Genomic DNA, 13,121 nt, shown 5'->3' with positions numbered 1-13,121 from the left:
TAAAGTATAAAAGATGATGGCATGTCGAGTAAATACATACCAAACATGACATGCTTTAAAACTGTGCTTGCCGTGTACAATGGCGACAAACTGCATACATTTTTAATATCCATAGGCGACGTTTTAAAAGCCTTTACAGGCTACCATTTTAGATTTACTCAGGAAGTTTAGTGCACGTATTACTGCCCTCATTCTGATGTTCGCGGATATACCTCACATGCATGGGCGATGGTGCTTTTTTTTTTTAGTTATTTTGCTGTTTTAAAATTATTTTTACACTGTCCCTTTCATTTTTTCTTCTTCTTGCAGCTAATTAGCCACTAGGATTGCTATTACATAAAAGCCGATCGCCGGATGAAAAGAACAATACCAGGATGATGCCTGCAGCTGCAGGCATCATCCTGGTATAACCACTCAAAGTGCAGTGATGTACCAGTATGTCTGTCAGGAATGGATTCACCACTGGTGGTGGGACTCACCTGCCATGTGGGCTGCAGTACCAGGGCTGGCCAGCGGGTGCTCTCAGCAGCCAGAAGTTCACTCCTGTAATCAAGCCATCACCCGAGGCTGATTGCAGGAGGTGTATTTAAGGAATGGCCAGGCCTGCAGTCAGTGCCTTGGTGCATTGTTCCCATGAGCCCCTGTACCTGCATCCTGTCTGCTTCCTGCCTGATCCTGACTTTGCTTTGATCCTGACTCTGCACGAACTCTGCCTGTACCAACCTCGGCTATTCCTGATCACTCTTCCGCCTGCTCCTTGTACCTTGTCTGCCCATTTGCTACTGACCTGGCCCACCTGACTACGTTTGGTGTTGTACATATTATTATCTGTTGGAGGTTTGGTTTGTTTGCACTGTGTTTATGTTTAGCCTTGCACTGCGTTTATGTATTGTTTAGCCTTTAATAAATTGTATTGTTTTATACTATACCTAAAGTCTGCATTTCCCTGTGTCGGTCCACACATCTCTGGTCATACCCGGATCCCTGACAATGTCGCTGGCCCTTGGGTATATATGCTATGTTGTTTTTTTTTTATACAGCCTGTGGGCTGAATGAAAAAAAAAGGAGAAATCTCTGCCAGAAAAAGTGTTTGGTATGCTCACCATTGGAATATACCACTGTGCATCCACCCATTTCTAATGGTGGGCACAGAAGAGATTTTCTTTTTTTGTCGTTCAGCCTGTGGGCTGAACGGAAAAAAAAGAACCTGGCAGATTCCTCTATTCACATCAATTGATGTGGATGAAGACAGCTCTGCCAAAATTCTTTTAAAAAATATATGCAGAAGCTTAGCAGCCATCCATCCACTGGCCACCCCGGGCCCCCATGCTTGGGCATATATTCTCTTTTTTAACTGCGGATGAAAATTCTCATCCAACAGCACTGCACACACTTACTTATGTATATTCTGAGAGCAAGACCCTGAATAAGTCTGTGCTGCAGCTGAATGGCATTCCTGCAAAGAAAACAGCAATGATTACCAATAAAACAGTAACTCAATAAAAGAAAGACATCAACATCAATCAATCAAATAATGAACAGTGCTTAGAAATTCATAGATATGTAAAATATAATATATAAAGTTAATTCAACTCCAGATATTGCATGATCTGACACCACAATGAATTGCATACATTATAGTGCCACCTCAGTGCTCTAAGAATTCTCGCCTCCATTGCGTATTACACTGCACGTTTTTTTTAAATATTTCCATTGTTGATCTCTATCTCCTCCAACCACTAGGTACTGTCCACTCCTCCTCTCCTTTAGTAGATGTTAGGGTAGCCTTAAGGGTTCCACCATTTAGGATGGAAAAAAACACCCGTTGATGCAGTAAAGGCTTCTTTCTGGGACCTCGACCATGCAGCTCATTTATGTTCAAGTGTCATCATATTGTGCTTCTTCAAAACAACCACACTGTCTTTTTCCAGAGCAGCCTGTATTTTTCTTGTGGTTACCTATGGGCTTGCCTTTGTATCCCGAACATTTCTTCTGGCAGTTGTGGCTGCAATCTTTCTTGGTCTACCTGACCTTGGCTTGGTATCAAGAGATCCCCGAACTTTCCACTTCTTATAGGTGATTTAACAGTACTGACTGCCATATTCAAGGCTTTGAACATCTTTTTATGTCCTTTTCCATCTTTATAAAGTTCCATTACCTTGTTACGCAGGACTTTTGACAGTTCTTTTCTGATCCCCATGGCTCAATATCTAGCCTAGTCAGTGCTTCTACTTAAGAGTTAACAAACTCATTGACTATTTATACACTAACTGAAATTTAAAAAGCCACATATGTAGGACATTAACCTCTAATTGGCATTAACCCGTGTGTGTCACCTTGTGTGTCTGTACCAAGGCCAAACATCCCAGGATATGTAAACTCTTGATCATGGTCATTTGGGTGATTCCTGTTATCATTATGATTTAAAAAGGAGCCAAACAACTATTTGATAATCAATGGCTTCATATGATCATCATCCTTCAATAAAAGAGCATTTTTTGGCATGATCAATCATATTTTCAATATCAATGCAAAAATTTCACAATTTCTGCCAGGGTATGTAAACTTTTGAGCACAACTGTATATTTATATGCAGAAGGTCAGTAGATCTAGTAAATACATTTCTGCTTCTCAGTCTTAGTTGAACTTTTCATTCTGACAGGATTGTAGAAATTATTTCACTTCCAACCATTCCACACAAATAAAATATTCATATATTGTAGCAAAATCTCTTTATTTCAGAATATGTAGCCATAAAAAAAGTCAAACAGGATGGTGCTTTTATTTCAAATCTTTTTTATTGAAATTTTAACAATTACAACAATATAGATAGATTCAGGATAGAAAATCCTTAGCACCATGGCGCTAGTATGCTCTCAAATCTAAGAAAACAATCGTACACTGACCTATTGGCCTTCAAAGGTATACAAAAACAAAACAAGTCAATAATTGCAATTTTAGTTACCAACAAAATTGGTTACAATTAAGGTGTATAGTAACTGCATAGTGCATATTATAGTCTTAGGAAAAAAGAGAGAAAGGGGAAAAGGATGAGAAAGTAAAGGAAGAAACATAAAGGGCTAGAGGAGTACAGAGCACAAATTTAGCCAAGGAGACAATATTATACTTAAAACTATATATTTATATTGTGTAGCATTTCTTTCCAACAAGACCACTTCAAGTCAAATTTTCCCATGTGCTGATAGGAAAGGGTTACAGCCCTCTCGCAGATGTAAAGTGAGTGTACTCTTTGAATTACTTCTGATATAGAGGAAGTTTTAGTTGATTTCCAAGCAGCAGCAATGGACATTCTGGCAGTGATAAGTATATGGCCAATTTTTGTTCTAAATTGTCCAGGGAATAGGTTTAAGGTAATATAAAGTAACGCCAGATGTGGTGCTGGGCTAGTCATCATTCCAGACACCCGCAAAATAGGTGCAAAAACCTCTTGCCAGAAATTGTGTAAACAGGATCATTCCTACATAATATGAAAAAGGTTACCTTCCCTGCCACAGTTCCTCCAGCACAATGGCAACACATTAGGATACAATTTAGCTAGTTTGTATGGGGTGAGATAAAATAAGTGGCAAGCGAGCGCTCAATTCAAATCAGCTGCTAGCATAAAGGATGAAACCCTATATCCTCAAACAAACTGGAAACATAAAATGCAGCGCTAAATATTTAAAATGATGAGAAAGTGACAAGTGCATAAAAAGGCACAAAATAATGTGCTAGAGAAGTGTAAAATTAAGTGTCGTCAATGAGTGACGAGAAAAAAGTGAATGGATAATCACTAAAGTGTATCAAGTGGCAAATATATACATTAGTGAAATGTATAAAATAGCGATCAGTTAATGACAATAGGAAATATATTGCAATACATTAGATGACAATTGGAGATATCTTGAGATATAAGCAGTCCAATAAAAGTGATGCATCAAATTTCCATGCTCGTGACTTCTTCTGATAAAGGGTTGAAGTATGCTTGCACTCACTGGAAGAGCAATATTAATGCGCATGTAATAATATCCGGGAAAACACTGGTGGTCATCAGGGTTCTGGTCAGGGACAGGGGGCTCCGCTGGTGCACACACAGCACACAGGAAAGGCACTCCAGACCTCACAAACCGGACACTCACAGCATACAGGGACAGCTCCTTCTATGCATCTTCACCAGGAGAATAGATTTCCAAACTGGTACTACTCCACCTTAAATGGCTCAAGAACAAGCCACCAAACAAAGGTATTGTCAGGAATCTAGGAATGACCAGAAAGGTGTGGACTGACACAGGGAAATGCAGGTTTCAGGTATAGTATAATAATACAGTTTATTATTAGCCACCCAGATATAAATATATAAACGCACAGTGAACAAACCAACCTTCCACTAATCTTAGTAGGTGCAGGAACACAGGCGTAGTCAGGGCTGGAGAGGTGGAACGGTCAGGCCGGCCATAGGGTTCTGTAATGACCGTTTGGTGGTACCTCTAGTGGTCCCCAGGACAGGATTCCCCAGGGCGCGGAGTCTAAGTCCCAGTCTGCTTATTCACCAGGGCCCCTGATGGTGGGGATGGACTTGGAGCAGACAGGAACCAGGTCGCGGCCCCTGAGTACACCTGCTAGTGGTAGAGGGATCCGCCAGAGGTATGTGCAGGTACGGCTGGATCCGTGCAGGATGGATGGATGGCAGAGTAGTTAGCGTGGTCAGACGGGCCAAGTCAGCAACGTGCGGGCAGCAAGGTACCAAAGGAGCAGGCAGAGAATGGTCAAGGTCACAAGCTGGGTTCAGTAACTCACGGGCAGCATGGTACAGGGGATCAGGCAGAAGGATGGTCAGGCAAGCCAGGGGTTCAACAGGAGACGGTCAGCAGAGGTCAGGATCAAGCCGGGTCAGCAACGAAGCAGGAACACAAGATACCAGGTACAGAGGCTCATGGGAAAACATTCACCAAGGCCCAGTTCACAGGCCTGGTCATGCCTTAAATACACCTTTCTGCAATCAGCCCCAGGTTTGGCTGATTGCACGTGTGAGCTTCTGGCTGCTGAGAGCACCCGCTGGTCAGCTCTGGTACTGCAGCCCACACGGCAGATGAGTCCCACCACCAGTGCTGAGTCCATTCCTGACAGGTATTTTGATAGTGTAGTATTTTTAATGAATATTGTCAAAGAATTCCAGGTATGCAGTATAAAAATTGTAAGCTTACAGAGCAGTGATATAATTCAGTATTAAAAATGGCCGCTGGTCTACCATGTGGCCTCGGTGGTGTGACGTCAGTGCGGCAAGGCTCCTCACTGATGCGTTTCGTGCGAAAGCCCGTTATCAAAGGGATCCCTTTGCCACTTGATACACTTTATTGATTATCCATTCACATTTTTTCTCGTCACTCATTGATGACACTTATGTTACACTTACCTAGCGCATTATTTTGCGCCTTTTTATGCACTTGTCACTACCTCATCATTTTAACTATTTAGCGCTGCATTTTATGTTTCCTGTATGGGGTGAGGTAGCTACGGTATAATATTTTTAGAGAACAATCCCAGTGATTTGTACATTTAGTAATACTCAGATTATTGCTCAAGGCTTCATCCCACTCATCTCTGGTGAATGATCTCTGTACATCCCTCTCCCATCTACCCACTCAGTTTAGAATAGAAAGATCGTTATCATAATGTAAAAACTTATAAAACCGTGAGATACCTTTTTTTTAGTCTAATAGGATTAGTTAAGACATGTCAAATTTTAGAATCTATTTCAATCCATGTCTTTGGATTCACACTATGATTACCTCTTATTTGCAGTAAAGAGGGTAGGCCTCTGCTTGGGATAATGTTTCATATTTCAGTGAAAGTCATGTAGCCTAGGTTGGTATTGAGATTTGGGATAAAGTATTCATACGCTGATAATGGAATATCAATTTGAAGCTAGGGAGAGGAGGTAGTTAATTTATCCAGGCCAATTATCCATGCTTCAAGAGTTGCGGTGATGAATGTAAGTAATATAGTTAGGAGTTTGGATGTGACAAATCTAGCCAACAGTAATGCCTGAAGGTCTCTATTGGGAAGCACATTTTGTTCTATTTGTACCCATAATTTATCTGACGGGACAAACCATGCCAGAAGTTGATCTAAGATAGTTGCATAATAAGTAGAAAGTACTGGAAGACCTATCCCTCCTTTGGATTTATGTTTAGTGAGGGACAGGAATGGGGTCCGCGATTTCTTTCCCCTCCAGATATATCTTTTAAGCTCCGCCTCCAATTTACTGAAGTAGGCATGAGCAGGGGCAGACTGACCATTTGGAAACCCAGGCACTGCCCGAGGGCCCGGGGTCAGTAGGGGGCCCCATGAGATGCCCCTGGTACCTTTTTCATAGGCTTTTTTGAGTTTGGGCAAGGACATAGGGGCCCAATGATCCCCTATTGCCCGGGGGCCCCATGAGTTGTCAGTCCGCCCCTGGGTATGAAGAATAATAATCGGAATCGATCGAAAATAATATAATATTTTGGGAAATATCAGCATCTTAAACACCGCTATTCTACCTACCCACAAGGTTTCAAATTTGTCAAGCCACTGTAACTCCACTAGGATGGACTGGTACAATTTTTCATAGTTGTCTTTAAATGTATTGGAGGATGGAGCAGATATATACATATCAAGGTAGTCAAATTTTTTATGGGTCCAGGTAAGGTATTTCAAGGGACCCTTTGCTACAACTATTGGTAAAGCACATGATTTTGTAATGTTAAGTATATAGTAAGAAACTGCACTAAATGACTGCAAGGAAGCCGACATTTCTGTAAGGGAATTCACAGGGTCAGTAACAGTAAGTATAACATCATCTGCAAACAGTCCAATTTTATGGGATGTAGTCGCTACTTGAATGCCCAAGATCCATGGGTTAGTTCTAATTGCAGTTGCTAGAGGTTCCATTACTTGTGAAAAAATAATGGGAGATAGAGGACAACCCTGCCTTGTTCCATTAGTGATGCTAAAAGGTTCCGATAGTGCGTTGGACATAGACACTTGTGCGGAAGGGACTGTATATAGTGCCATAATAGCCGACTTTATAAATCCACTGATACCAAATTTGTTTAGAGTAGCATCTAAGTATTGCCAATGAACTCTATCAAAGGCTTTTTTGGCATCCAATGCCAAAAACACAGCCTGTAGGCCATGAGTTTCAATCAAATGCATCAGGTTGAGTATTCTACGGGTGCCATCTGCTGCTTGTCTGCCCTTAACGAAGCCCACTTGATCAGCCTTAATAAGGAGAAGGGTTACATTTAGGAGACGAGTTGCTATGATTTTGGCATATATTTTAAGGTCTGTGTTTAGCAGGGAAATGGGCCTAAAATTTTGTGGGCGGTCCAGAGTCTTCCCTGGTTTAGGCAGAGTGACAATGATAACCTTCAACATCTCGAGTGGAAATGTGGACTTAAGCACTGCTTCATCAAAAGATCTGCCCCGTAGCCCTTTCCAGCCTTGTGGAGGTCCACAATTTTGTCTCTGGTGTCTTTTGACAGCTCTTTGGTCTTGCCCATGGTATTAGTTGGCGTCTGACTGACTGTGGGGTGGACAGGTGTCTTTAAAGAGCTCAGACAGGTGCTACTAAGTTAGATTAATGAGTGGAGTAGAGGTGGACTTTTTAAAGGCACAGTAACAAGTCTTTGAGAGCCAGAATTCTTGCTGTTTCTTAGGTGTTCAAATACTTATGTTCAGCAGTGCAAGACAAATAAATTCTTTAAAAATCATGCAATGTGATTTCCTGAATTTTTTTTTAAATTCTGTCTCTCAGAGTGGGAATGCACCTACAATGTGAATTTCAGACCCCTCCATGATTTCTAAGTGGGAGAACTTGCAAAATCGCAGGGTGTTCAAATACTTCTATACCTCACTGTAGATTGGAATTCGTTATAGTACTTTAAGTGGAAAAACCATCAGCCCCCGGAGATTTCCCTTTTGGTAACGCTTTAATAGCCGCAATTATTTCACTTTCAAGGATAGGTTGTTTAAGCCCCTCTAATTTTTGATGTTCTAATGTAGGCAATGGTAATTTTTCAAAGAATTGATTAATCAGCTCTGGAGTAGGTTTTGGAGTATGAGGGTCATCTTTAAGATTATATAATTGGGAGTAGTAGGAGCGAAATGCTACCATTATTTTGTTAGGATGGTAGGTGAGTTTATTCGATATAGGATCCAGAATTGAGGATAATTTAGATTTGGATTGTCTAGCTGCAAGATATTTTGCAAGCATCTTGTCGGCTTTGTTCCCCTGCGTGTAAAATGTAGCTTTAGCCTTTTTCAAATTTTGTCCATGTCGCCATAATAAGAGGCTCCTAAGTTCAAATCTAGTGGTTTGGAGTTCCTGCAATATGGTGGGAGATAAAGATTGTGTATAAATTCTAGTCTAGCTATCTTGTCAACCGTGTCAGAAAAAGCTTGATTCCTGTTATGTTTTGCCTGTGAGGATAACTTCAATAGTAAACCTCTACAATATGCTTTGTGTGCGCACCACGTGCTAAATACATTTGTGTCAGGAGAAGAGTTAATATCAAAATATTCCTGTAAAGCTGTAGTGAGAATAGATCGAAAAGCGGGATTACAAAACATAGAGATATCATTATGCCACAAAAATACTAGGGAGAATTTTAGAGTCTCTTCAATACTCAAGGAGATAGGTGCATGGTTCAACCTCGTCATCGGATGGATCTCAGTTTTGGATAAATTTTGCAGTAATTGAATGTCCATTAGAAAGAAGTCAATTCTTGAATAAGATTTGTGAGGGTCCAAGTAATGCGTGAAACCTTTTTCAGATGCATGTAGGCATCTCCAAGGATCATAGAGATTAGCTTCAGCTAAAACATGAGCTAAGGAGTTACTAAATAAAATAAGTGAATATTACTTATGAGCCACTAAAGATAAATAAATTAATGACTTCTAAATATTAGTGTGATTCGCTGGCATAAATACACATCCTCATAATTATGTATTAATCAACCATAAATAATAAAAACTAAAATGCCTCGCACCAGAATTTGATTACCATAAAAATCAATATGCAATACCACATTTCCATAATTGTATCATTAATCATGTGTATATTACCCTGTGTGCTTTGTGATTTGATTAGATAAAAATTAAATATAAAGTGAATTAAATAAATAAATCTATTACATAATAAAAATACCAATCCAAATTAAAATAAATAAATAGTGAAAGTCCAAATTAATATATGTGATCCAGATGATATCTATATTCCTTGCGTGAGTTCCTTCAAATTATAGTAGTGCTAAGCGCTCATCTCCATGAAAGCCTAATATATATAGGCAAACATAGATATCACATCCCCCTGACGAAGCCACATGACCCGGTGTTGCAACGCATAGGGTAGGGGCTCTGACGTCACCACGCACCTGAGCATAGACAGCGAGTATAGGCTGTGTGCAGCAGACAAACAGAGGAGGCTGTGTTATTTATATATTAAACGTGTTACTTATTTTAACAATGTGAGTGCACAATCTTACTGGGCAATAAATATAGTTGCAAGAAAAAGTATGTGAACCCCTTGGGATTACGTGGAGTTTTGCATGAATTGGGCATAAAATGTGCTCTGAACGTCATCTAAGTCACAATAATAGAAGGACACAGTCTGCTGAACATAATACTACACAAACATTAGATGTTGCCATGGTTTAATTGCACATAACATGTAAACATTCACAGTGCAGGGAGGAAAAAGTATGTGAACCTTTGGACTTAATAACTGGTTGACCCTCCTTTGGCAGCAATAACCTCAACCAAACGTTTCCTGTAGTTGCAGATCAGACCTGCACAACGATCTGGAGTAATTTTGGACCACTCCTCTTCACAAAACTGTTTCAGTGTAGCAATATTCTTGGGATGTCTGGTGTGAATCGCTCTCTCAAGGTCATGCCACAGCATTTCAATCGAATTGAGGTCAGGACTCTGACTGGGCCACTCCAGAAGGCGTATTCTGTGCTGTTGCAGCCATTGTTTTGTTGAATTACTTGTATGCTTTGGGTCATTGTCCTGTTGCATCACTCATCCTCTGCGGAGCTTCAGTTGGCGGACAGATGGTCGTACGTGCTGGTCCGGAGAGGAGCAGGGACCGGCACCATTTTGAGAGGAGGGGGCACCCGCCGGAGTGAAGAACTCCGTATATTTGCGGGGCCCCTCCTTTATCTTTCATTTTCTCATTCCTCTTATATGTTGCCCCACACCACCCAGAGGTGAGCAGTAGTGTCAGCAGGTATTCCCGCTGCCGTTTGTCGCTGTCAAAGGTTGCAGCTCTCGGCAGCTGTCAGAGCTCTCCTACTATGCGGCCATCTCCGTCCACAGCCGGCCTCGCCCCCAGGATGGTGCTTTTTTCAAGCAATTGTGATCAGTATTTGTGACCAGTATTTGTATACACTTCAAGAGGCAGAAATGTTGGATACAAATAACCATAGATACGCATCCAAAATATGTGTAGGCAGTCTCAAAGTATGTGGAAGTAACATAGTTACATACTTAGTCTGGTTGAAGAAAGACAAAAGTCCATCCAGTTCACCCATTAAAAAAAGTTATAATCCTATACCCACAGTTGATACAGAGGAAGCCAAAAAAACCCAGCAAAGCATTATCCAATTTGCTCCTGCAGGAAAAAAAATTCCTTCCTGATCCCCCGAGAGGCAATTGGATATTCTCTGGATCAACTTTACCTATAAATGTTAGTATCCAGTTATATTGTGTATCTAAGAAAGAATCCAGGACTTTTTTAAAGAAATCCACTAAGCTGGCCAGAACCAACTCTTGAGGGAGTCTATTCCACATTTTCACAGCTCTCACTGTGAAGAAACCTTTCCGTGTTTGGAGATTAAATTTCTTTTCCTCCAGACATAAAGAGTGCCCCCTTGTCCTCTGTGATGACCTCAGGGTGATTAGCTCTACACCGAGTTCACTATATGAACCACTGATGTATTTATACATGTTGATCATATCCCCCCTTAATCTCCTCTTCTCAAGAGAGAATAAATTAAATTCCTCTAATCTTTCCTCATAGCTGAGCTCCTCCATGCCTCTTATCAGTTTGGTTGCCCTTCTCTGTACTTTCTCAAGTTCCTCAATGTTCTTTTTGTGAATTGGTGCCCAAAACTGAACTGCATATTCCAGATGTGGTCTTACTAATGATTTGTACCGGGGTAATATGATATCTCTCTCTCTGGAGTCTATACCTCTTTTAATACAAGAGAGGATTTTGCTCGATTTAGAAACTGCAGCTTGGCATTGCATGCCATTATTAAGCTTGTGACCTACCAGAACCCCCAGATCCTTCTCCACCATTGATTCCCCCAGTTGTACCCCCCTAGTATGTATGATGCATGCATATTCTTAGTCCCCAAGTGCATAACCTTACATTTATCTACATTAAACCTCATTTGCCACATAGTTGCCAAATTAAACAGTGCATTGAGGTCGGCTTGTAAATTGGAGACATCCTGTAAGGACGTTATTCCATTGCACAGCTTGATGTCATCTGCAAAGACTGAAATGGTATTTTTAATCCCAGACCCTATATTGTTTATAAATATATTAAAAAGTAATAATCCCAACACTGAACCTTGGGGTCCACCACTGACAACCCTAGACCATTCAGAGTATGAATCATTAACCACTACTCTCTGAATACGATCTGTTAGCCAGTTTTCTAACCATTTACATATTATTATACAGGATATATATAGCGCCAACAGTTTGCGCAGTGCTTTACAATATAAATATGGAAAGCCTGTAGACTTTATCTTACACATTAGCCGTGTGTGGAGCACTGTGTAAAACGCTTTTGCAAAATCCAAGTATACCACGTCCACCGCCACCCCTCTGTCCAAGTATACCACATCCACCGCCACTCCTCTGTCCAAGTATACCACGTCCACCGCCACCCCTCTGTCCAAGTATACCACGTCCACCGCCACCCCTCTGTCCAAGTATACCACGTCCACCGCCACCCCTCTGTCCAAGTATACCACGTCCACCGCCACCCCTCTGTCCAAGGTTTTTATCCACCTCCTCATAAAAAGAAATCATATTTGTTTGACAACTTCTTTCCTTAATGAATCCATGCTTAAAATATTTTTTTCCAGCAAGAACTTATTTATGTGGTCTTTTATTAAACTCTCCAATATCTTCCCAACTACAGAAGTTAAACTAACAGGTCTATAATTACTTGGTAAAGATTTTGACCCATTTTTAAATATTGGCACCACATTGGCCTTACACCAATCCAGCGGTACTATGCCAGTCATTAAAGAGTCCCTAAAAATTAGAAACAATGGCTTTGAAATGACAGAGCTCAATTCTTTAAGGAACCATGGGTGTATGCCATCCAGTCCAGGTGCTTTATTCACCTTTATTCTGTCTAAATATTTTTGGACCATATCAATTGTGAGCCAACGTGGATCATCTGGAGCTGTGTCAATACCATGCCCATTATGGACAAAAGCTCCCCCATGCTCCTTTGTATACACAGAGCTGAAGAAGGTATTTAAAAAATTTGCCTTCTCTTTGTCCCCAGTCACCCACTCTAGATTATTTTGTAAAGGGCCTACATGCTCGGATCAGACCATTTTACTATTAATATATTTGAAGACTATTTTGGGGTTGTTCCTGCTACCTTTTGCAATCTGTTGTTTGTTTTCAAATTTTGTGGCCTTTATTTTCCTTTTGCATTTTCTGTTATATTCTTTGCAATGTTTAAACGATGATAGCATTCGTTCATTTTTATATTTAAAAAAATTTCTTTTCTTATCGTCTATAGCTTTTTTAGCTTTGGCTGTAAGCCACATAGATTTGATTTTTAGCCTTTTAAAGTTATTGCCCATGGGAATATATTTTGCAGTGTGTTCACATACAGTCTTTTTGAAGAACTCCCATTTGTGTGCTGTGTTCATTGATGCCAATATTCCCTCCCAGTCTAAGTCTTGGAGAGCAGCTCTCAGCCTTGGAAAATTAGCTCTCTTAAAGTTGAGCGTTTTTATTTTACCCGTATGTGCTTGAAGTTTACAGCTAACAGTAAATGAAATCATGTTATGGTCACTGCTACCCAGATGTTCTTTTAT

The sequence above is a fragment of the Staurois parvus genome, unplaced genomic scaffold (assembly GCF_062004578.1).
Source record: "Staurois parvus isolate SC_StPar_1 unplaced genomic scaffold, SC_StPar_1.0 ptg000390l, whole genome shotgun sequence".
Lineage (NCBI taxonomy): Eukaryota > Metazoa > Chordata > Amphibia > Anura > Ranidae > Staurois > Staurois parvus.
Note: the sequence above shows the minus strand (reverse complement) of the source record.